General features: G+C 33.7%; 1 non-coding gene across 1 annotated transcript; it reads right to left on the bottom strand.

Moving 5' to 3' along the window:
- Positions 1-23,283: 23,283 nt before the first annotated feature.
- LOC131172272 (small nucleolar RNA R71) lies at positions 23,284-23,390 on the bottom strand. The gene has a single exon (XR_009142754.1). It is a non-coding gene; the product is annotated as a small nucleolar RNA R71 (small nucleolar RNA).
- Between the last annotated feature and the right edge of the window lie 664 nt (positions 23,391-24,054).

Genomic DNA, 24,054 nt, shown 5'->3' with positions numbered 1-24,054 from the left:
GATGCTTGACTAGGTTATTACCCGTCTCTCTCATTTGTTGAGAAGACAATGGAGTTAGTTGTGTTTTGATTACCATGGTACGTGCACAGGCTTAGATTTTCCTCTGATTTGAGGTTAGATCTAAGTTTATTTTATCGTTATGGCCCTTGCGAAAGATTCATTATTATGATGGTACTGTGCATGATGATTCGACATCCCCGACCATAGGGAGTTAGAATCTGATTCGACCTCCCCGACCATAGGGAGTTAGAATCACATCGAATATGGCCCTTTCGGATTAGTCTTCCATAGTTAGTGAGATAAAGAATGATTTTTGAGACACAGCATGATTTTTGAGATACAGCATGAATTTTGAGATACAGCATGATTTTTGAGATACAGGATGGTTTTTGAGATACAACATAGTTTTTGAGACACATAATGTTTTTGAATAGTAAAGAATTGTGATTTCAATTATGATTTATGTATAATTGATTTTGTTGGAACTACCTTAAATGGTTAGTCATGATTTGATAAATTGAATTTCGTGATCAAAGTCATTTTATACAAATGATTTACATTACTGGCAATGAATATTTTGAGTTTTGGAATTTGATGAGTATTCAGATTTCCATATTATTTACTGTAAATTTTGTCAATGTATATTGTACTATGTTTTAAATTATAGTTGTGCACCACTGAGTTCACCACTCAGCGATAGCTTTGTATGCTGTTGCAGGTAAGAAGAGCATAGAGTAGTGAGTAAGTTTCTTTGAAGACACATTCAGATCAGCTCCAGGTATATCATAGATATAACCATGTATATAGGTTTTGATGTATGTATGTAATAATATGTATGTAAATTATTTGAGCAGTTGTATAAAAACTCTTGTAAAATATTTTGGTATGTAATTAAATGTAAATTATTGTAAATGTAAATTTGGGATTTCATTTATCTTAGTAGTTTTGTAATATTAATTTTGAGTCTTGTAATCAATGAAATGTTTCTTTTATGAGGAGATTGATTTGATTATTGAGATTTGAATTATGGGTTCAAATGAAGTTATTGAAGTTGTATTTGAGAAAACATATTAGGAGTGTGTTCTTTACAGGTTTTGAAGAACTGTTTTCTCAAATTACAACCAGCACTTTGCCGAAATTTTGAAAAAATTTTATAACACTAGATTTTAATCGATGATTTAAATTTCATGAAAATTTTTTGTGGTATATTTAATGGATTATCGGTAGGCGAAGTACGGTAATTCATTAGGTGTACTATGGGATCATGTTACATCTTACAGGGGAGTAGGGTGTGACATGTTTAGTGGTATCAGAGCAATGGTTTTAAAGTGAATTTCGAATTGTGAATTTGAAATCTTTTTTTCGGTAACTACAACTGCTCAAATGTTTGATACATAGAATACATTTACATCATAAATATGAACTAATGGAGAGGAATCTCCTGATGTTGGTTGTACAGGAATAGAAAATCTTGTGAAAAGATATGGATGAGAAGAATGAGACAATAGAACAGTCCGTGATGGCAGAAGTAGAAGTTGAGGCCCCAGCTCCACAAAGTGTCGAAGGCCCGATCACTGGGCTTTACCAGTACAAATTACTGCACAAATGGCCCAGCAAATGGCCACTTTCTTCCAACAAATGGCTGATAATCTGTCAACCCAAGCCCAAGTACAGACCCAACCCCCACAACGGCAGTGTGAAATAGAAAAGAGGGAGAAATCTATAGGTTAGAACTCGAGCAGTAATTTGGGGAAGAGAAAAGAATTTGAGGAACCCCGAGCTCAGAGATATGATAGAGGTGGATCATCAGGGCAGAGAACACCAAGATCTAGTCGTCGAACAACCAGAAGTTCCTATTCTGCCCGTTTCTACCATGTTTATGGTAAACTACATGGAGGTATTTGTCGTAAGGCCTCTGGAGCCTACTACAATTGTGAAAAACTTGGACACTTTGCTAAAGATTGTACTAGAGCACCTCGATCTGCTCTCCGGAGTTCATAGACCATCAGTCAGAGTCGAGATAGAAATAGAGTTGGTACTCCTCACCACTATAACACAGTGAATCAACCTGAATATAGTAGCGCACCAGTCAGAGCGTCCACTATGCGCCAAGGAGAAAGAGCAGAAACTTCGGATATAGCTGCTGGTAAGTTCTTAATTTTTGAAGGAAACAATGATGTTTTTATTTGATCCCAGCACTACTTATTTATATGTTAGTGTTAGAATTCTATGTTTTGTTGCTATTCCTTTATAGGGGAATAAATTTTGATGCATTAGTGACTAGTCTTTTAGGATCAAAACTACAATAACAAGGATGATTGACATTAATTTTGGAAGAATTGTTAGCTAAAAGTATTTTCTAACATACCATAAATTATGAAGCTAATTGGCGAGCCTACTTAATGTAAGGCAAGAGGACCTAAAAGTAAGTTACAGTAATGGAATTGCTCTAGATGAGGGCAAAGATGTTACTGTTAGTAATTATTAATGGATATTGTAAGGAGAATCGGTTTAGGATATTAGTGGATTCGAGAAAGATAAGATGTTAGAAAACCTAATCCATGAGGTTATAATGTAGTGACTATATAATGTTCTCGATGTTTGTATTGTAAGCTGCAGATTACAGTACCGACATGGGATTATTGTGTAGAGCTACGTGCTTCCTCGTGGTACAATAAATTAAGAATATTTATAAGTAATCTATAAATTGATACAGTTGCGCCCGAATAAAGTACTATTAAGGGAAATAAATGTGAAAAAAAATTCTAGTAAGAAATTTAAAACTTTAGAACTAGCCTATCAAACGACTACACTTGTAAGGTAGCTAGAGTCAGTGACTCGGTTACATTAATATGAATTACCTGTACCACAGTAATTGCTATAAGCTTAGAGATATCAGTACGACTTATCATCATTAGACAGATGGACAGTCGAAACAAGTGATTCAGATAAATTTTGAAACTCATTGAGTTTCTATAAATAATGAAATGAAATGATAATAATAACCTGTAAAATGTAATAAGCCCTCGAGAATAAACTAAGAACTTGTGTTCTTGAATCCAAGGGGAGATGGGACAGATACCTCCCACTAACAGAATTTGTATACAATAATAAGTATCAAGCTAGCATACAAACGGCACCCTATGAAACACTGTAAGGGAATGGATAACTATGGATTTTGTGATGAGACTTCCGAAGACACAGAATAGTCATGATGCAGTATGGGTTATAGTTGACAGACTAACCAAGTCTAATCACTTTTTGCCAGTCCGGATGGACTATAGCCTGGAAAGATTGACCAAATTGTACATAAATGAAATTGTAAAATTGCATGGAGTGCCAGTATCAATTGTATCTGACAGAGATCCTAGGTTCACTTCTAGATTCTGGGGTAGTCTTCAGAGAACCCTAGGAACTAGATTGAACTTCAGCACAGCATTCCACCCACAGATAGATGGCCAGTCTGAGAGGGTAATTTAGATATTGGAGGATATGCTGCGGGCTTGTGTGATTGAGTTTGAAAGTAGTTGGGATATACACTTGCCTTTGATTGAGTTTGCTTATAACAACAGCTACTAATCAAGCATTAGGATGCTTCCATATGAAGCTTTGTATGGCAAGAAGTGCAGAACTCCCCTATGTTGGGATAAAGTAGGTGAAAGGAAGATGATTGGGCTAGAAATTATTTAGCAGACAGAGGAAAAGATCAAATTGAACAAAGATAGACTCAAGGCTGCATCAGACCGTCAGAAGTCCTATGTTGGTCTGAAGAGAAGAGATATTGAATATGCAGTGGGTGATAAGGTATTCCTCAAAGTTTCTCCTTGGAAGAGGATTATGAGATTTGGCATAAAGGGGAAACTGAGTCCTCGTTTCATCGGACCATATGAGCTTCTGGAAAGAGTGGGTCCTTTGGCATATCGGTTGGCATTACCTCCAGAGTTAGCAAGGATACACAGTGTCTTTTCATGTGTCCATGTTAAGGAGGTACAGATCATACCCATCTCATGTACTATCAGTTGAAGAGATTGAGGTAAATCCAGACCTCTCCTATGAGGAAGAACCCATAGAAATTCTGGCATATGAGGTGAAGCAGCTGAGGAATAAACAGATACACCTGGTTAAAGTGCTGTGGAACCATCATTCAGGCTAAGAAGCTACTTGGGAACGTGAAGAGGATATGAGGAGATAGCACCCACATCTGTTCAGAGACTAATGCCAGGTAAAATTTCGATTCGAGACGAAATTTATTTTAAGGGGGGGAGAATTGTAACACCCCTATGTTCGGTAGTGCATTCTACTGTTCCAGTGACCAGTGTTGTCCGAACAGCTAGGATGCCTAGAACTGCACTTCGATATGAGTGAGGAGACATAAAATAATGAAATACAAGAAAATAAAATACAAGAAAAATAAAGAAAAAATAATAGCAAAGAAATGTAACTAAGTTAAGCGAGCCGAGAACCCTAGCGATGGGTGGCCACACCGGGAAGTCACGGCGTGGACTGTTGACTAGCCCTGGACCATAGGGAACCTTGAAAAATATTTTTAGGACTTAAATAGACACCTATAGTATAAATACCATTAGAAATATCAAAGAAAAATTAATTAATTAGTACAAAGAAAAGTGAGAAATCAAGAAAATGGACAAAACCCGGTGTTACCGAAAAATCGGGAATGCAACCCGAACAGGGGCATTTTGGTCATTTGACATCCCGAGTTGTCTTTTGACCTAAATTTCCATTAAAAATACATGATATTACACTTGGAAAATATAATGAAAAATTAAATTAGTGGTACATAATGTAAATAGCAAAAATGGGGAGTTAATTGTGGGAATAAGGAAAGTTAAGGTTAAACTAATATTAAATAATGGTTAGTGCTCCACTAACTTAGAATTGTGGGACACTTAAGAGCTAAAATGGGCAGAAATTAGTTCATCTTCAACTTCCTCTCAAACCAGCCGAATTTATCCTCCATGGGACTCCATGGCCACACCTTGAATTCCTCCATGCATCCATGATCCAAGCTTCTAATGGTTATGGTTTCTTCATTAAAAGTGATCACCATACCTTGGGCAGTAGATAGGCAACAAGAAGACCAAGTTTTGGAGAGGTTTTGAAGAATTTCCAAAGTGGTAAGTTTGTATTTTTGGGTTATTGCTTCATTAAAGTTAGTAGGAATGTTATGGGTACTTGAATTGTGGAAAGAATTTTGAGGTTTGATGTTTAAAGGGAGAGCTGTATTTTTGGTAGCCATGGAAACTCCTTGAGGATAGTTTATTCTTGCTTGTAAATGGTAGATTAAAGGATTGATTAAATGTATATTGTGTAGGAAATTATTTGGGTGATGTATATTTAGTATATATGAATGTGTATTGAAATTTGAAGCTTGGAAATTAATGGAATGTAAATGTACCATTGTGGCAGTTTGTTGACTCTTGAAGAATGCTGGAATTCATGCTTGGTTTATGGTATATTAATGTTGAATTATGTTGGATGTTAGGGTAGTTTGAGTGTATATATGATGGTGTGAAGTTGGACATGAAAAAAGTGTTATGGTTAGGTGATTGAATTGTTATAAATTCAGTTGAAAAATTCTGCACTTTATGGTGTATGTTGAATGTAATTGTAAGCTGCCAAAATGACCTATAATGTGTTTTGAATTATGTTTAGGTCATGATACAACCAGAATTGACTTGAATATTGAGTTTGGTAAGTGTTAGGAGTGATCCTTGATGTGTATGAAAGAAATACAATAAGGCAGTTAGTGTTTTGGCCATAACTCACTCAAAACAGGTCCAATTGACCTGAAATTTTAACCATGAATAGTTAAGACCTATATCTACAAGTCTTATGAAGACACCAAAGCCCAGAAATGACCATAAGCAAGTCAAATAGCTTGCAAAAATTCGGGTCCAAAAACTGGCCGAACCTAAAATGACCTAAAGTGACCAATTTTGATACAATTTAAACAGCAATAGTAAAATGACCATAACTTGGTCTACATAACTCAGAATGGCCTGAAATTTTGCCCCGCGTGCAATAAGACATAGATCTACAAGTTTTTAGTTTTGACAAAAACCCAAAAACTGAGAGAACTAGGTCATCCGGCTAGGTCAAACTAGTATCCCGGAGTCCAGCAAATTGCCAGAAAATGCAAGATACATGGAAATGAATTTGGTAACATGTACCAACCCTAAAAGACTATTGAATGTGACATATTAGTAACATTAAAACCGAATTTACCTAGAACCCATCGAGGGTCGACATATTAGGTTGACTAAGGAAATAATAGAATTCGATAAATTAATTATTGAACCTTATTCTTAGAGACAGTTTAAATGAGTACTGAAACACTTCAAATTGTGTTTCTCAATAAACAAAGACTCAGGGAAGGGGAAGGAAACACTGAGTCAGAGCCAAGAGACAGTTATCAGAGGTTTGTGCACAACTAGTTTTTAACTAATTTTGTTTGAATATTTCATATGATTAAATGACATATTTTTCTTATGTATTATGTTTAACAAGCATTGGATTTAATTCAATGATTATTGAAAATTGTTATAGTATGTATGAATTTAGCTTTGTGAAATGGTATTTCCACAAGTATTAAGCATTGTTATGGATTGAATAAATTATGTTTTGGAAAATTGTGATAGAACATGTTTTGAATTGTGATGGTAATTTTCATGGAAAAATGTAAATTTATGATTTGAATTATGATGAGCATAAAAATTATTGGATATTGGAATTAAATTTGAATCGAATTATATTGTGATTTATGCTCACTAAAAGGATTTTGATATTGTTTTATATCTCACTATAGATGCTTGACTAGGTTATTACCCGTCTCTCTCATTTGTTGAGAAGACAATGGAGTTAGTTGTGTTTTGATTACCATGGTACATGCACAGGCTTAGATTTTCCTCTGATTTGAGGTTAGATCTAAGTTTATTTTATCGTTATGGCCCTTGCGGAAGATTCATTATTGTGATGGTACTGTGCACGATGATTCGACCTCCCCGACCATAGGGAGTTAGAATCTGATTCGACCTCCCCTGTAACATCCTCCCGGTAGCAACTCCGTACATTCTACTGTTTCGGTGACCAGTGTCGGTCTGGACAGCTAGAACGTCCGAAAAAATATTTAAACTAAAGTCAGGAACCATAATTAACTCAAATATTAATAAGAAAAATTTAGTAAAAATTTTAGAAATAAAATACAACCAAGTTAAATGAGCCGGTGCCCAAGCGATGGGTAACCAGAGGTAAGTTGCGGTTCTCACAACGAGGAGCCCTAGACCCGGAAAAAAATTCATAAAATAATTTTTGGGACTCCAGAGAAGGGTCATTGAGGTCCCTATGGCATTAGAATGCCAAGAAAATATTTATAAAAATTTTTCAATCGGTACAGACAATTTTGACCCGTTAAGCCAAACGGAGGGCATTTTGGTCATTTCGCCTTCAGAGGTGATTTTTGGCAGACTTGTCCAGTTGAGTAAATAATTATTATGATCTAAAATATGAATAAATATTACTAAAAATTAAATTGAAATTGAGTAGTGATGAAAAGAAAAGAAAAAAATCAAAGAAAGGCTCATTTATGACATCTTGATGATGTCATTAAGAACTATAACCAATTGCATTCAAACAACCAAGTGACTAACCAATAAAAGAGACTAAAAATGGACCAAAGGAATTAAAAACCAGCTGCTCTTTTTCTTCTTCTTCCTCAAGACGTGAAACCCTCTCCCCATCTCCCTCCATTGATTTTCAAACAAAAGCTTCATTTCTCATGCTTCCTCACCATATTTCCTCAAGACCCCAACACTAAAATGAATCCTTGGACGTAGAGGAAGTGTTTGGCAGCCAAGAGAGTACAAGGAAAGTGAAGTTAAGCTTGGAGAAATTCTGCCACTTAAAGGTTAGTGCACTAAAACCTTTTCTTTCAATTTTAGGTGTAGTATGCATGCCAAATTAAGTGGGAAATTCAAGAAATTGAAAGAATTAGTTAAGGAATTAAACATCCCTAATTCAGCAACCTTGGGAACCTTATGGGGTTTGATGAATTCCTGCATATATACATGATTAGTGATGATGATTGATGAGGTTATATGCATGAGAAGTGATAGGAATTTAATTGATTAAGTTTTGAAATTTGAAATTAGGGAAATTGTGAAAACTTTGAAATTTAGCTAGGGTTTAGGAATGAAAATTTGACTTGGCTTATGAATTGGTTAAAGAACATTCTAATGGTCAATTAGTGACCATTTGAGGTATGTTGACCATAAATTGGACTGAAAAATGGCATGGCAAAGTGGAATGGTAGGTCGCTAAAGAGGCAGACATGATGGTGAGATTTGATCCACTTGGACTGCCATATCCTTGGCTGTGTTAGTCCAATTGGTGTTTGGCCAATTGAACATAAAACTAGGCTTATAATGGCACATTTTTGCTGAAGAAACCATGCCCAAAAGACCAAAGCAAGAGGACCAAAATTTGACCCCAATCCGGATACCCTGCAACCAGCACCTACAGAAATGACCAAATGAACAGTAACTGTTCATTTGGCCATACCTCACTGTAGAATGGTCAAATTGACCTGAAATTTTTACAGCAACAAGATAGGATATAGAAAAACAACTTTCATGAAGAACATTACCCCAAATTATGCCATTAACCCATTCAAATTATTGGGCAAAGTTAAGTTATCAAACCTGCAACTCTGCAGATTTTCACTTGAGCAGTAATGTTTGGATGGCTATAACTCTCTCTAGAAAACTCGGATTTAGGCGATTCTTGAACCGATGGAAACCTAAGGTATGGTAGAACATTTCATAAGAAGAACGTTAGACCAAATTATGAACTTAACTTGATCAAATTACTGACCAAAGTTGGACCAAAAATCTGCGGACCAAAATCTCGGCATGAACGATTACACGTGAACGAGAAACTTATTTTGGCCATAACTTGAGCTAAAAAACTCCAAATGGAGTGATTCAAAAAAGGAAATTCAACTAGACAAAATAAGGAACAACTTTCATGTTTACCATTTCCTCAAATTCCCACTGCAACAGTGCTTAATGGAATAGTAAAGTTAAGTTTCAAAAACTGAAAATTTTGTTTCCCTTGGTTTAAGCCTAGAAATGGTAATGGTGATCACTTCCAACAAGTTTTAAATGAAAAATGTGGTATGTTTGAAGTGCCAAAGTCAATGTACCTACTTTCTATGCAAAAGTCAACTTTCTTGTTGACCAATGAAATGAATAGTGACACCAAAACTTGAAATTCAAAAATGTAAAACTTAAAAATGCAAAATGCCCTAGTAGGCCTAATGTGATTGGTTTGGATAGTTTGGCATGCCAATAGGGTATTGTTTTAGCGATCTTGCGAAGGCTTTATGCTGTATTCATGGCTTTTATGCCCGTATTCATGGCTTTTATGCGATTATGTGATATCATGGCTTTTAGCCATACCGATCGATACGTGGTTGGCGTTCTGCGTCCCATGGTATGACGGCGAGGCACGCGGTGTCGGTGCCAACGACTTCGTTATCGATCCGATCGTTCAGTATAGGTTACTTGGGCATGGAAAAGTATAACTGTAATTGAACTGATTGTTAAAGAAAATACAAAAATTAAATATCAGGAATGATTATGATAGAATACAAAGAAACTCAAGATCATGAAGAAAATAATTAACAAAATGCATGAAGAAGTTAATATCATAAAACGTAATTAGCCCTCGACTAAACATTGAGTTGGTAATTATTCAGTTCTTATGAACACAATGGCTAAGAAATTATGATTTTTATTAGCATATTATATTTTCTTGTATTATTGGCACCACTAAGCTTTATGCTTAGCGCGTCACTTTTGCAACGCGTAGGTACTGAAGATTTGGACAGAGGGCCCAGTAGACCACAGATTTGGTAAGGCAGTTCACAGTTCTGCATAGTGTCCGTGTCACCTCAACTTCTGCAGTGCATTGGTAGGACACTAGGTGTCATTTTGGCATTTTGTAACTAAATTTTTATTTTCTCATATGTATTTGGATCTATGTAATGTATTTTGAGGTTCATGTAAATAATGAAAGTTATGGTCATGATTGCAAATTTGAGCATTTATTTATTGTTTGTATATGAGTATTATGAGAAATGGATGTTTGAGAAATGAAAAGGCTGTTGAGAACTGAAATTGAGAAATGAATGGTTGAAAAATGTTGAGATTTTCAATAATTGGAGTTTGAGATGATAAGACATGAATGTTGGAAGTGTTTTTCACAGGTTCCGAAGAACTCTTTTCTCCATTTTTAGCCGGTACTCTGCCGGATTTTCTTTAAAATTTTCGGAACCTCAAATAAATAATAATTTCGATAAATGGTTTAAAATGAATTATATTTCACAAGTTATGTTCAAAACTATGATAAAAATGAATTAAGATAAAATAGAGTGCTCCGGCACACTGAGTGGCATAACTTGCTCGGCTACACTGTAGCCAAGTAAGAGGTGTCACATCCCCAACCATAGGGAGTTAGAATCACATCGAATATGGCCCTTTCGGATTAGTCTTGCATAGTTAGTGAGATAAAGAATGACTTTTGAGACACAGCATGATTTTTGAGATACAGCATGGTTTTTGAGATACAGCATGATTTTTGTGATACAGCATGATTTTTGAGATACAGGATGGTTTTTGAGATACAACATAGTTTTTGAGACACATAATGTTTTTGAATAGTAAAGAATTGTGATTTCAGTTATGATTTATGTATAATTGATTTTGTTGGAACTACCTTAAATGGTTAGTCATGATTTGATAAATTGAATTTCGTGATCAAAGTCATTTTATACAAATGATTTACATTACTGGCAATGAATATTTTGAGTTTTGGAATTTGATGAGTATTCAGATTTCCAAATTATTTACTGTAAATTTTGTCAATGTATATTGTACTATGTTTTAAATTATAGTTGTGCACCACTGAGTTCACCACTCAGCGATAGCTTTGTATGCTGTCGCAGGTAAGAAGAGCATAGAGCAGTGAGTAAGTTTCTTTGAAGACACATTCAGATCAGCTCCAGGTATATCATAGATATACCCATGTATATAGGTTTTGATGTATGCATGTAATAATATGTATGTAAATTATTTGAGCAGTTGTATAAAAACTCTTGTAAAATATTTTGGTATGTAATTAAATGTAAATTATTGTAAATGTAAATTTGGGATTTCATTTATCTTAGTAGTTTTGTAATATTAATTTTGAGTCTTGTAATCAATGAAATGTTTCTTTTATGAGGAGATTGATTTGATTATTGAGATTTGAATTATGGGTTCAAATGAAGTTATTGAAGTTGTATTTGAGAAAACATATTAGGAGTGTGTTCTTTTACAGGTTTTGAAGAACTATTTTCTCAAATTACAACCGGCACTTTGCCGAAATTTTAAAAAAATTTTATAACACCAGATTTTAATCGATGATTTAAATTTCATGAAATTTTTTTTTAAAATCCCTTGTGGTATATTTAATGGATTATCGGTAGGCGAAGTACGGTAATTCATTAGGTGTACTATGGGATCATGTTACATCTTACAGGGGAGTAGGGTGTGACAGGTCATTCCATTTGTGATGGGAGCATAGGTCCCAATCTCATTTTCAAGTGAGTTATGTGGTTAGCAAATCATTTTGGTTAATTCCATATCATATAACAAGTTATTTCATGAACCTTTCTCAATGTCCAGATTTAGTGTTACATTTGTCCTAACAAATTGGTTATGATGCAAAGTCTGTTGGATCACACTTCCGTTATGGAAGTTGTTCCTCTATGTCTTATCTTTTTCTTTTTTTTTTTTTCATTTTTGAGTCATATCATTTGCAGTTTTAGAACTCAAGTTATGGTCAATTTTCTAAGACTGGTCCATTGACTCCTTACTATTTCAGAACCAGGCAAATTCTGGAATCCCAAAATTATCCAGCCATTTGGACATGTTATAGTCATATTTAGGCCTAATGTCCTTCATATAAGTTGTTCCCCTATGTCTTAGGGTCACACAAGTTCAAGAATCACTAAGTTTCAGGTTGTGTAGGGTGAGTTATAGCTAATTAACTGACCTAGACTCAAGAACCCTATACATTTAGGATTTCATATCAGGTTAGTGTTTACAATTCCCATTTTAGGGTCCTTACACTCAAAATTTGAGTAAAGTTCCTAAACCAAAGTTAGAGTTCTATTTCTTAAGTTTCCTAGTTGGCTCATCCTAATTGGAGTTTCCTAGTGAGAGTTATGATTTAATTATTGTCTAGAGGTCAAATGGTATTTTGGTTCAAGTTCAGGAAATCCAGGATTGGAAGTATTGAATTGTCCTAGCAAATTGTCCAAGTTTCGTTAGGTTCTGGGTTTTGGTCAAAACACTAAAATTGTAGTTCTAAGTCTTATAGAGATTTTGGCTTTTGAATCACTACATTTTCAGTTTTATAGACTGAGTTATGGTATTTTTGCCACAGCTGGTTGGATAGGTCAATGTCCAAGATTTTCTACTCAGGTTTTGGTTCTAGTCAAAATTGCTGACCCAACTTGGACTAGCCAATTGGTTGGGTTAGGGATAGAATTTGGCTCTAAGTTCTCCATATGAAATGTTCTCCTATGTCTAAGCTTTTCATAAGTTCAAAAATCAGCTCAATTAGAGCTTCCTACAGTGAGTTATGCCCATTTGAACATTTACTATTCATTTGATTATTTTTCCATGTCCAGCATTTGATTACCCGGATTCAAGCCAACTTTAAGCTATCTTGTGGGCAGTTTCTGGGCAGGATCTCTTCATAAAAATTGTGGCATTATGTCTTATGTTTCATTCCAATTGGTCTCACACTAATTGGAGCAATATAGCTCTACTTATGGCTGCTTAATCATGCTGAATTCAGAGTCCAAAATTCCTGCACCAAAAATAGCACTTTCAATTCCACAATTCAATCAACATCCAAACTTCAATTCGTGGTCAAACCACATCAAATGATCAATAAATGACCTCAACAACCTCATTTAACCAACATATCATCAACCCTAAATTTTCATGCAAAACCCTAACTTCCAACATCTCCCTTTCATACAACACATGCCATACAACTTCTAACACATGCATACTCATTAATTACCATTACTAAACAAATTTAAATCAATCAAAACCATCAAACTCTCACTTCTCCCATGGCTACCGAATTTTTCCTTCTATATATACCCATCATTTTCTTTCATTTTCATGCAATATCAACTCATTTCAACTCAATTTCAAAGATTAAAGAAGGAAGGAAGCAAGAATAGGCACTAACCTTGATGGACCAATTTTTTGACCTTGTAAATCTTCAATATTTTCCTTTCTTTTTGCTACTACTAGCTTCTCCAAGGTGAGAGATGAAGGTTTAATGTTGGTGAGTTATGAAAATATGGTGAGATTGACTAGAGAAATCAAGTATAAAAGCTTGAAAAATGGTGGAAGATGGCTTCAATGGTGGTTCGGCCAACACTCCAAGGAAGAAGAAGGTGATGGAATTAGATAAAAATGAATTAAATTCATTTGTCTCTTTATATAATTATGTTTCATTTTTTTTTCTAATTAAAGAATTAATTATAATTATTATATTTATAACAATTTCATTATTTCCATCTATATCCCCTTCCATGTTACCATATTTTCTTCATATTTTTAATGCATTTTCAAAATTTTGATGTCACTCATTTTAGTAGACATTTAGGTTAAAAGTTAACTCTGAGTGTCAAATGATCAAAATGTCCCTCATCAGGTTATAGTCAATCTTTTTCGATAATACCGATTAAGTCCATAACCCGATGGTACTTTTGATTTTTATAATACTTAATTTATTTTATTGTCATCTTATTTTTGGTCTTCAGACTGGCTTAGAATAGTACTATTCACTGATAGAATATGACACTATTTAGAGCACAGAAGTCTAGGACATTACAATCAAACCTTCTACTTAATAGATGTAATTCCTAATAAGACTTTCTTAATTAATTAAAGCACTAAGATAAAGATTATTGCAAAAACCCCATATAGAACCAACCTTAGTTCCCACTCTTAGTTGAAAATATATATGATGGTTGCTATCAAAATTAGATTTATAATCCTACTTTCCAGTTAAATTATAAATCATAAATCATTGAAGTATTATTTCTAATACTCAAAAGCATTAAAATCAAAGATAACAATCAATTGCAAGATAGAGAAAATTAAATTAAAATCTTGAAATTAAAATCAAGTCAAGCGATATTAATACCCTAGCTTAAGAATTTAGCCACTCATTTTCTCAAGTATTAACCTAAAATCAATACAAGTAAATCCAAACATCAAATTAATAATTGGGTCTCAAATAAAAGAAAAAAAAAAAAGAAAAGAAAAAAACTCTATTGATGCAGAAATCTCTTCTAGCCTCCAAAATCTCTAAGAATCCTCTTTTCAAATCTCTGCTCCAGCTCAAATATGGACTTTCTAGAGTGTTTGGATGCCAATACCTCCCAAAACAGAAGAAAAAAAAAAAAAAAAAAGTTCATAAAGTACTCGGTTTGGCCCTCTTTGTGACCGCACGGCTAGCTGTTCGTCTTGGCCAATTGCCACAGCTTTGCCGTGATATCCTCTGCCATACTCTTGATAATGCAAGCCCTTGGTCACCTCAATTCCACGTGCTGTCCTCCCAAATTTGCCTAAAAATTGAGAAAGCAAAAGTAATGTTATAATTATGTAAAGACAAAAAGAAACAACACATGGCATAGTAATATGAAGATAAAAAAAAAATGGCTGGCTAAGACAAAATTGATAATAATAATAATAATAATAATAAAAGTTATTAAAATTAATAAAAACAACTAATAATATAAAAACATTATAAAATTTATAAAATTACTTATAATATCAATAACAATATTTTTTGAAATTATATTAATATTTAATATAATTTTTACCCTATTAAATACCCCCAAACCTAAGTTTTAGGTGTCCCCAAGTAAAAGAACAAATAAAGCACAAAGGAAAATTTTGATATGACCTTAAGACTTGTAAAACATGGTTGCAATTTTAATAAATCAACTTAAAAAAATAATTCCACGCAAGTGCTACAATTTAATCATTTCAATCAAAATTTGGAAAATTAAACCACAGTTTAATCATTTCAACATGTTTATACTCAAATGAAACTGTATCAAATTAATAATCACTCTGCTTCCTTTCAATTTCAATAAAACAATTAAACTCTACACTCCAAGCAAGTATGCAATTTCATCGGTCTATTTCCACTTATGAAATGGTATTTCTAGGAGATTCAAAAAGTACAAACAAAACAAATAGCTATGAAAACAAATAACTATGAAAATCAACCAATCATCATGAATCAAAACATGAAAAAACCTTAATTTTCAATTCCTTCCTTATTCCTTTGTTTTCATTTATTTACATTTTTTTTCTTTTTTTGAATAGCATTTTAGCACTATTTCTTAGATCGTTATTTGCATTTTATGCGAATGTCGACATTGGTTATGTAGGAACCCAGTTCAATAATTCACAAATTTAAGATGCTTTGCATACTCATAATTTAAGCTACAGTTTGACTCAAAAAAAACAAAAAACATGGGTCTCATTAATATTCCTAGTTACTTGTAACTCGAACCAACATAGTAGACTATACAATTTTATTTTTCTGCTCTTTTTTTTTTAGAGTACAACTATATACGTCAAAAGAAGAAATATCAATAAAGATCAAAGCATGTTTCGCTCACAATAATTAATTAATTCTCACATTAAAAGCAAAATTAATTTGCTTAATTCATCTACTAAACACATTATCAACATTTTATTTCCATGTATAGAATAAAATAAACATAGAAGGTTAGCAAAGCAAAAATAATCATTAATTGCATAGAATCCCATTTAAACACATCACAAATCTAAAACAACTAAACTACATATTTAACTCTCAAACTCATATTGAAATAATTAAATACAACAATGGCCAAAGTTTTTTTTTTCTAAATTTTTCAATCAATAATGCAACCACATTTAACACACTAACCACAAAAGGAAAAAAATATATCAAACAAAATAACTCAAAACTATATAGAATGACTCAAAACTAAAAATCAAAACCAATAGACCAAAAATAAAAAATAAATGCACCTCCAAACCTAAGTTTGGCATTGCCCTTAACGTCAACACATAAAAAATCAAACCCACACTTAATTGAATTTATGCATATTCACACATAATTCATCATTTTCAATGTAATACCTTTCATTTTTTTATGTTGGAATATTTGTCCTTGATAGAATATTTTGGTGAACAGTAAAACTTCACTAACAAAGTTGTGGCGATAAGGTGTGAAAGTATATTGTGGGTTTGAAATGTTCAAAATGCATTTAAGAGAGAAAAATGTTTTAAAGGCTTTATTTCCTAAAAGTATTAAGTGAGTGTTTTTGACAGAAGGACAAAAGCTAGACTTTCATCATTCGAAAGTCCCTCGATTGAGAGGGTATAAAAAGGATCCAAAGCTTATTTTACAATAAAAAACACTTACGATTTTCTTCTTTCCTCTCTCTCTTAACTTTGGGGCATACAATGAGCTCTTCGAAGAGAATTTCTTAAGTTTTTAAAGATATGGAGGTGGACTCTCCCATTTAGAAGTGTGAAAGAGAATATTCAAACTTTGAAGTTGTGGTTCTCTCACCTCTAAGCTCTAAGAAAAGAGGTAACCTTTTTTTTTTCTTGATCTAATGGGTATATCTAAGAAAATTGATGAGGAATGAGGTTTTTATAACTTCAATTTTATGAAAAGTTGTTTTTCAATTGAGTTTTGGGAAGTTTATGTAAGCTAGGTTAGGGTTTTAAGATTTTATGTTGAAATTGCACATTTTGTGGTTAGAATGATTATTTTTAAGTGTTATAGGCCTTAAATGGCTAGTTTCCCACGATGGATTTGAAGAAATCCATGTATATATTATGTTGGCTTTGGGGAAAACCTAGGTTTTGAGTTTTGATTAATATATGTGGGTTCTAAGTATGTTTTCAAGTTATTTTAGGCCCCAAAGATGTGTCTATATAATGGGATTGTGTTTTGGAACTTTGAAATAAGTTTGGGTGTTGATGGGAGAAGGAATCTTTAGATTTTCAACTTGAGAATTATAGAAATTTCTAGGTTCAGTTGTTGAAAGCTAGAGGTTCAGCAACCGAAGCATGCAGTTCTTGAAAAATCTAAAAAATTTTCAGGTTCGACAGCTGAAGTCCAAGACTTCGGTAGCTGAAGTTAGCACTGGACAAAAGTGCCGACTGAGGCTTAAGACTTTGGCAACTAAATTTCAGGACTTTGGCAGCTGAAGTGAGTTATGCCTGACTTTTTCTCCCTTCTTTTCCAAGGTTCCAAAAATGGTCTCATGGTTCCTAATAGCCTATAATAAGATGTTTATGATATGTATAGAGTTTTAGAACCTTGTATAACACTCTAGGGTCCATTTTATAGGATTGGGCTTGAGGAACTCGAAAGGTTAAGGATCCAAGGATAGCTACCGCTTAAGTTAGGTGGTGGATACGCTGCAAGAGGTAAGTAACTCTAACCTTAATAAAATTAAAACTATTTAAAGGTAATTTATGATCATCCTCATGCATCATGTCATATTTATTTAGGATGTATGCATTTAAAACACGAAGAGTTGTATAATTACACAATTTGTTGTTAGTGCATTAATGGATGTTGGATGACCTACTAACTCCCCCCATATTTATAATCATGTAACGTTACCTTTAAGGGAGATCTATAAGCTACCCTATGGTAGCTACCCTATGGTACATGACACGGGTCATATTTTAAAGGAAAGTTTAGGAAGTTACTGGTGACAAGTCCATCTTACGTGAAATGTTTGTGATGTGAAAACCCATGTGAATGATGCATTGCACATGTATGAATGAATGATATAATTAATGATGGTTAGTTTACTCACTGAGCTTGTGTAAGCTTATCCCATTCCCCTAACCCCCAAATGCAAGGTTGCAAGACTAGAAGTGTGCTTTGAAGAGAGAGCATTCAGAGTAGCTTTAACCCTTCCATTTATGTATGATGTGTGGGTAAATGGACATGTAATCTATGAATGGATAGTACTGTACTGGTAATTAAAGAAAATTGGAGTTATATAATATTTTTAAGTACGATGATGTATATGTTATGTTATCCATTTGTAGGAATATGTATGTTAAACCATTATACTTTAATTTTATGTATGTTAAGGTTCAAATTATGAACCATTTTTATGTTAAGGATGTTTATGTCACACCTTACCCCTTTGTAAGGCATAACATGATCCCGTAGAATACCTAATGAACTATCGAACTTCACTTACTGATAACTCATTAAGTACCCTACAAGGGATTTTAAAACCATTTTCTTACTTTTTGGAAGTGGTGAGCATTTTCTTACATTTAATAGAAGTTTAAAAACTAGTTAAATTTTTTTTTCCATTTTATTTTTATGCAAATTTTAGAAAAATTTCGACAGAGTGTCATTTGTATTTTAAGAAAACAGTTCTTCAAAAATATGTAAAAACACTTCCAATAATTTATTTCATCAACTCAACAACTACCACAACAAACTTCAACATCATTTCTCAAACTCCAAAATTCAAACCAATAATTCACAACTCAATATTTCCATTTATTTTTCATTAAAGTAAAAACAAATTACATTTATCAACCACTTTATATTAGCAAATCCAAAATGATATTATTACAACTTTATACAACTGCTCATGATCAATTTATATATATATATATATATATATATATACAGTTACACACACAAATATAAACATTACATTCAGGGTATAAATTTATACCCGACAAAACTTCAGGAAAGTGGCTCCAAGATCCTCAGCAGCTCACTCTGCCGCTCCTCTAGTCTCTATATCTGCGATAGCAATAACAGCCATCGCTGAGTACTATGACTCAATAGTGCACAACATACTAAAAATAACAGTTTATGCATAATTCAAATCACATTTATTCAAATATTGAACTGAACACAAAAAATAGATACAAAACATGATTTATAAATTTTTAGTCCAAACAATCTCATTTAGGAAATCTCAAAACGAATTTCATAAAAACGCACAGTTATATCATGCCATTTAAAACATATTCATCTCAATAGCCGGAGGCTTATGAGAAATCACAAGGCTAGGTAGCTCAAATATATGGATATCCATTCAATTTCTTCTTCTACTGGCCCACACCTCAACACTTCAGCTAGAGAAGGAATCAAAATTCAAAACAAATTTCCCCCACTAGTCATGCTAGTGAGGCATTCAAATATATGGTCATGACACTGTGGTTTCAAAACTGTCTCAACAATTTACTAAATATTTATTGCCATTTCAAACACATACAAGTAAAGTTTCAACAATTTAAGTCAAAAGCATAATAAACATTTCAATACAATTGAGTCACAATTTAATATCTCAATTCATTCAAAATAATTTGCAGAAGAAAATTTACAGAAATTATATGTTGTGCACAAACCTTATACGAGTTTCCTCTTGGCCTTGACTCGATGCTTCGGGTTCTTTCCCGGTATTCTTTTCCACTAAAACACATAATTTTACGGTGTTTCAGTACCATAAATTATCATAAGTCCAAAAGTAATTTCAAATCTAACTTTAATATGCTTAATTTGGCGTTCTTTGAAATTTATATTTTGGGGTTCTATTCAATATACTATTCAAGTTAATTTATTGACTTTCTAATGCTTAATAGGTATGGGAATTCTAATTTCACCCACATACTACATTTTGGTCACCTAATTTTTTGGTTTTGGTTATTTTCTCAAACTTCAAGTCTCTTAGGTACAAATTTCAAATTTTCAGTTTTGGTATTCAGTTTTGCACTATTTCATTGGTCATGTTGCTGTGATAATTTGGCTAAGTTTTTTCATATAAATTGTTTCTTATTGTCTTAACTTTATTTTCCTTTTTGAATCACTCCATTTGGAGTTTTGTAGCCTAAGTTATAGCCATTTGAATATGGCTGGCCGGATTTGGTGTCACCCAGAATTCTGGGCATTTACTGATTAATGGCAGTTTTTGTGGGTTGATTGCAGGTGGATTTTCAAATAGGTTATGGTCAAAATTTGAGTTTATTTTCTTCATGAAAGTTGTAGGACTATATCTCAGCTTTCTACTGGTAAAAATTCAAGTCATTTGGACCTTTCTAGACCAAGTTATGGTAATTTACATAACTACTATTCATTTGATCATTTTTGTACAGGTCAATGTGCCCAATCCAGATTTAACCTAATTTTTTACTAAGTTATGGTCACTTTCTAGGCATGATTCCCAAATGAAAAATGTGTCATTTTGTGTCTAGTTTCATTCTCAATTGGCCTCACAATAACTGGGTTGGTAAATTTTCACTTTTAGTCCCTGAAAGGGACCTAGGTCAAGCTGCCTACAGATTGACCCTCACCAATCCAAATTTAAACTTGTTTCCAACAATTCATACACATCACAAATGGTCACAATTGACCATTTCTCAACTCAAATAAGGTCAATAATATCATTTGGCCAATTCTCTAATTTTTCTTCAATTTTTCACATGTTCAAAACTCTAGCTACACACAAAGTTCAATCTAATACAATTTAAAGTGTGTATTCATGTTCTACACACCTAATTCACCTCAAATAACCATTCAAAACCATCAAACTCATTCATATCACACCCTAACTCTAGTTGGACGAATTTCATGTTTGGTCCCTCAACATTTATTTTTGTTTGATTTTACACAATTTCTAAGTTAATTAAACTAGAACATAATCGTTTAACTACAAATTTTCAAGTTTAGATTACTAACCTTGTGTGAAGCCTTTTGATAAGTGCATAATTTATTAATTTTACTCCCATCACATTTAGTGTTTTTAATGTGTTTTTATGTTTAATTCAGTTGGTTAAGTATATTTATCTATTAGGCATATGTTTAGAAAGTTGTTGAAATAATTGTGTTAAATGGAGAAATTTGTCTCTTGCTGTATTTTTTAGGGTTTTGGTGAAGTTCCGGAGCAATATAATGTGGAAAGAAGCTTGGAAAGGTCGAAGAATTGAGAAACATGGTTGATATGAAGTACACGGGCCGTGTAAGCATAACTAGAGACCCATGTAACATTCTGCCAGAAGGAATCCAGAGAACCGAGGTAGAAGCAAAGTACACGAGCCGTGTAAATTGACCCGTATAAATCCTGGAGACCCGTGTAACTTTCTGTGCCCATGTGAAACATACCCATTCAGCTCCAGTAAGTTACACGGCCCTGGGCCATGTAGTGATACACAGGCCGTGTATCCATCGATAGTCAGATTCCTAATTTTGCTCCAGTTGCAGTTTTTGATAGAGACTCTAAAAACCTAACCCTAGACCATTTATTATAAATAGAAAAGTTAGCAGCTGACTTAGAAAGCATCCGGAGATGCCTCTAAAATCATTTAGCAGCCTCTCCATTCATCTTTAAGAATTCTTCTTTATTTTTCTTTTATTTTTTTGTAAACTATGAGTGGCTAAGTTTTTAATTCAGTTCAAGGGATTCAAGTTCTTTTACTTGATTTGTGAGACCAGGTTCTTAATTTAATTTATGTCTTTTTAAATATCTATTATTTTCTGATTTATTTTTCTTTGATCTATTAAATGATATGCTAAAAAGGCCTATTAGTTAATTGTTTGATGAGATCAATTGCTAGTTCATCTTCATAATCTATAATTATTATGTAAAATTGAACGTAAGTAGCAATTAGGTTTTATTGATTATGATCCCAGTTTTCGATAATAACCTAAGGAAACAATAGGGTGGATTAAATAATTTATTCTTCATAAATTGTTGTTAAGCTTAACTACTTCCTTTTCTTAAAGCAGTTATTAATTTGACGAGGATTGCTTAATATCAACTCAGTTAATAATTAGAGTCAATAAGAGTGCTGGGATCGAATTGATGAGTATAGGGAAGTTAGGGGTTTACCTCACTGTTTGGTAAATCTACGTTAAGTTTTCAATAAGAGATAATTGTATTTCTTTTGTCTATGATCAAATCAATGCATTAGAATGAGAATTACCTTGGACTGAAGTTTGTTTAGATTGAGATTTTAATGTTTAGTTCTTGAATTTCTGCTTTCTTTTGATTTTGTGTTACAAAACCCCCCCTCCCAATCTTTGTCTATTCTGTTTCCCATTACACAAGTGCACGAAAATCCAATAATTCAGTCTCTAGGGTTGGACTTGGATTTACCATTTGCTGCAGAAAATATTTCATTACTGGTAATTTCAGTTAATTTAATTTCTGGTGGATTCGACACCCATCAAGAATTTTGGTGCCGTTGCCGGGGACTGAAATTTATTTGATTTCATGTTTTTAGTGTTAGATATTCTATTATTAACTCTGTTTGTGAAGTGTTTCTGTTTTCAGGTTTTTGAAAAAAAAAAGAAAAAATAAATAAATAAATAAAATTTTACAGTATTACTGTTCATTGTTACTATTTATTAAGAATTTTGGTTGAATTTGGAGGGCGGCCCATACCTATTTTGAAGGAAACGATACTCTGATCAAGACCAATTAATCCATAAGATTTCCTGGCCCCACCCTCTTGAGGCCAAATTCTATTGTTTTCTAGGGTTTTAAGGCATTTTTTCTGTTTTTACTTTGATTTCTTTTTGTTTATGACAAGAACTTCTCAATCTAGTGAGTTGATCTTTGATCCAGAAGTAGAAAAAATAGCTAAACAGTTGAGAAAATTGGCTAAGCAAGGTAGGCTGATTTCGAGTACATCTGAAGGAGTCCAATCTTTAAAGGAGCTAAGTTTGGATTCGGATTCAGAGTCAAGTTCTGAAAACGAAACCATGGCTACTAGGACTTTGAAAGAGTTGGCTGCTCCTGATCTAAACCAACAGCCTTTATGTATTCAATACCCTGCTTTAAATGTTGCTTTTGAGTTAAAATCTGGACTAATCCATTTATTGCCTAAGTTTCATGGTCTTGCAAGTGAGGATCCACATAAGCATTTAAAAGAATTTCATGTTGTGTGTTCCAGCAGGAAACCTCAAGGAGTTTCAGAGGATCAAATCAAGCTTCAAGCTTTTCCTTTCTCACTGGAGGGCACAACTAAGGATTGGTTGTATTACCTTCCTTCCGGATCTATCAACTCATGGAATGGGATGAAGCAGATATTTCTGGAGAAGTATTTTCCTGCTTCCCATGCTGCCAATATAAGAAAAGAAATTTGTGGCATCCGGCAGTACAATGGAGAGAGCTTGTATGAGTACTGGGAGAGATTTAAGAAGTTTTGTGCAAGCTTTCCCCATCATCAAATAAGTGACCAGCTTTTAAGTCAATATTTCTATAAAGGACTTCTACCAATGGACCGCAGTATGATAGATGCTGCTAGTGGAGGAGCTTTGGTTGATAAGACACCAGAAGAGGCAAGGAGGCTGATTACTAACATGGCAGCAAATTCTCAATAGTTTGGAATGAGAATGGATCACACACCTATGAAGGTTAATAAGGTAAGTACATCTAACCTTGAGAAACAAATTTCTGATTTAACTTCTTTGGTGAGGCAGTTGGCTATAGGAACAATACAAACTAGTAAGGTATGTGGAATTTGTTCGGGATCGGGTCATGCTACTGACATGTATCCTGCATTATAAGAGGATGAATCAATGCAACATGCTAATGCAGTAGGACATTATGGACAGCCACAATGTAGGTATGATCCCTATTCGAATACTGATAATCCAGGATGGCGAGATCATCCCAATCTGAGTTATGGGAATCAACCAGTGCAAAATCGATACCATCAGCAAAGACCACAAGTGAATCAACCACAACCGCCTCCGCCTCCACCTCCGCCTCCCTTAAATCAAGGTATGTCACTTGATGAAATTGTTAAGGCTTTGGCTAACAATACACAACAATTTCCACAGGAGACCAGAAATAGCATTCAAAACATAGAGAGGCAGATTGGTCAGCTAGCT

Source organism: Hevea brasiliensis, chromosome 13 (genome assembly GCF_030052815.1).
Source record: "Hevea brasiliensis isolate MT/VB/25A 57/8 chromosome 13, ASM3005281v1, whole genome shotgun sequence".
In the NCBI taxonomy this organism is placed as follows: domain Eukaryota; kingdom Viridiplantae; phylum Streptophyta; class Magnoliopsida; order Malpighiales; family Euphorbiaceae; genus Hevea; species Hevea brasiliensis.
This window is presented reverse-complemented; position numbering and strand designations above follow the sequence as displayed.